The following is a 3,593-nucleotide window of genomic DNA, read 5'->3' on the forward strand; positions in this document are numbered from 1 at the left end:
CGCAAGAGGTAACTAGGTAATAAAGATATTAGGGAGTTTGCAGTACCGGTTATCCAGAATACGGTGAACGCTAAGTCACGTTATCTTTTTCTTAACAACTAATTAAAAAATGGATAACGTGACTTTAACGTTCACCGTATCTGAGCCACGTTATTGCAAAAACTCCCTAATAATGCGAGCGCGACGGCTATGTCGGCTGGTATCCGCCTAGGCTAGGCGCGGCTCACCTGATCGCCGGTCCGTCGATCCGTTATTATCCCACCCAACTCACCGAGCGATCGCTTCAGCGAACAGCAGACTCGCGAAGCTGTGCCACGTGGGATCCTTCTCTTTCTTTCCGCGATTTCCGTCCGTTTCGTCCGTCCGCTCGTCCTTCTCAACTCTTCGCCACGCAACGTTGCGCTTTTGCCGCGTGTCGATCAGAATTATCGCCGACATTCGGAATAGGAATGCATGACCGAGACGATTCGCACCCTGAAAACCACGTGATGCACCAATTCTCGCGTTATTAATAATATCAGCAGTAAGCAAGGAACATATCGAATGCTCGATTCCTGCTACCGCTTGCCGTCTGTGCTTCTCGCCGTGCCGGCGTTGATCGATCGGCCCGTTCCGCGCCAACTTCAGGTAGTTTAGTCGCCTTCGTCGCCTCATAAAGCGCTTTCCGCTTTCCGAAGAAACTTTTACGCTTATTCTACAACATTATTTACGGGTTTGGAAGATGTTTATTAACATCAACATAATATCTATTAAATTGCTTGTTAATTTAATTTATGATGTACTCTCTCTCTCTCTATTTTAGCTTAGGTTTAGAAATATTTCAAGACTGACAAATAATTGGCGCACAGTTTGCTTGAACAGGAAATTGTATAAATTCACGAGAAATATTATTAAGCAAGAAGCTTGGGTAATACTTATTGGTTTATATACGTTATACGATTTTCTAAATATATCTAATATTCTACAACTGTTTATATAATATCAACATGTATTACTGGAGAATCGCCTTGACCGAATATGGCGTTTATTCATATATATTCTATAATAGCCATTAAGCCGTAAAGCTTAACCAATCGTAGTCGATTATTTTTTTCATATTCGACTATGATTAATTAATTTTACAGCTTACGGCTATCATAGAGTAAACTTTATAGAGCCATGATACACCAAAAACTTAAATAGTACAACATAAACAGCGAGGCCAACGACAGCAAAGATTATATAAGGCCATGACATACTCTCTAAATTCTTTGGAGAAATCTCACTTTAAACAATACAAATTTAGCGTTTTGAAAAAAGTGGCTCAATTTTCAATCTTCAAGAGTGAGGTTTCATTTTTCAGAGTGAGATTCACTCTTAAAAGTTTTAGAAAGTAAACAGTAACAAATCCAATATGTTGATTTCCTTATTGTTTACGTCTTAAGGCGACTTTACACAATCAATAATACTGTCAGTATTAAGAAATACTGATAATATTATTAATCGTGTATGATTAATATTGATGGATTGACATAGAATACTACTGACGGTGATCTGGATTTTGAATTGTCGAACATCAGTATCGCTTTATTGGGATTCATGTTAGGGGCTCCGCACACAATAAAAGGAACAGGGAATAAGAATTTCAACCTATCAGAAATCATGTATTGTGGAATACACACTGCGTATTCCACAATACATAATTTCTGATAGGTTGAAATTCTTATTCTCTGTTCTCTGTTCCCTGTTCCTTTTATTGTGCGGAGCCCCTTACAGTATATCACAGTGCAATAAATATTGTACGTAAAACCATGATGTAAGAATATAAGGTGTACCACTGCGTATAATGGCGATAGCAATACTGGAAACAACCAATCAAATTTTGGCCTCTATGCACTTCCCTGCGTATAGTAGCACTAGTATATTGGAATAGCCAATCAAATTTTGGCCACAATTCACTGTCATACTGCGCCAAGAATGGGAATGGTACATCTTGTCTTCTTACATCATGCGTAAAACTAAAGTGAAATAATTGGATGCATTCAGGATGACAATCGCTCACTGAGCGCTCAGTGAGCTCTTTCATCTGATTGGTCTATATTTTAGGATCTACTGGAATATACCAGATGAAAGAACTTAGTGAGCGGTTGTGATTCTGAATGCACCTATTGTCAATAATACTGATCGTGTAAGGTTGTAAAAATACTAAAAATATTAATGCGTACTATCAGTATTGCTGATTTGATATTACTGATTAATATTATTGACAGTGTAGGGTCATCTTTTCTGCTTAAATATGTATTAGACGTTCCTGCAAAGAAAATAAAAATTGGAGGTATGTTTAATATTTATACTCGAAATAAACAATATACATATGAGAATATACATGTGTGAATAAGATTATATTTTTGTATAATGACACATTTTTGTAATTTATTTATTTTATTTATTATTTTTGTTAAAAATTAAAATTTGAAAAATGATAACAAAATTTACATTTGTTTTCTATATAAATACTTTAAATATCTAAAATAATTTATGCAATTTTATTGCGACTCTTCATTGATTAGTTACAAAGATATGGAACAAATAAATATTTTGTTTATTCACCGGACAACTAGTTCATGCACCGCAATGTAACTTTACGTAAATAATCTTGAATACATAATATACTTACATTTAAAAATTAAGATTTTTATCATTTATTTTATAATACATTTCCATATATTTTTATTACAGCGCAAATTTAAAAAATAGTATTATTTATTAAAATAACTTATGATCCAGATAGTAAACCGTAATCAAATTTGTCATATTATTTTTAAACGTCATTTAGAATAATCTGTAATTTTGTTATCATATTGAAAATATGTATAAAACATCCTTACGTTTTTCTGAATGCTATGGTCCCTAGATTGAATTTTCAGCCAATGAATTCGCTACCATTAACAAATAAATTGCTTCCGGGTAAGATTTGTCTTCAAGAGAGGATATAAAGAATAATTATCGTCTTTCAGAAGATTCCTGTCGAATCGTTAATCATTAGACACGTTCTTCGGAACGGATCATAAGAACGCTTCCCGTATACATGGAAAGAAGATACGTACACAACTTTGTCTCGTTACGTAAAGGTCCGCTTCGATAGTCGCATAGCTACGAGTTTACAAATAGCGGAAAACGCAGATTTAACCAGCACGTCGTGTCCTTTGGGCGCCACTCCGCCGTGATCTCCTTACGTAATCGGCGCGGAAGAGTGAGACGGCAAATTGATCGTAATCACAAACGAGCGAGCGAGAAAGCGAGCAATCCCGTCTCAAGCCGCTGTCATCGTCGTCGCCGCTATGTGTTGCTTGAAACAACAGTCGCGCGGCCTCTCTGGACTAGGCGAGCGAGTGAAGGAGCGGAGGCAAGGTCTAGGCTGGCCGGCATTCAAGGTCGCGTGCAGAGCGCAAAGCCCGGATCTATCCCCGCCCCAGATTTCTAGCGCCCTTCGCTCCTCGCTGTCACGTCGTCCCGCTCGTTCTTTCTCTCCCTCTCCCTTTCTCTCTCCGAGAGCGGAGGAGAAGTCCTCTTCTCTCTCTCTCTCTTTCTCCCTTCCCCTCCCGCCCCCCCCC

The sequence above is a fragment of the Trachymyrmex cornetzi genome, unplaced genomic scaffold (assembly GCF_001594075.2).
Source record: "Trachymyrmex cornetzi isolate Tcor2-1 unplaced genomic scaffold, Tcor1.1 scaffold345, whole genome shotgun sequence".
Classification (NCBI taxonomy): Eukaryota; Metazoa; Arthropoda; class Insecta; order Hymenoptera; family Formicidae; genus Trachymyrmex; species Trachymyrmex cornetzi.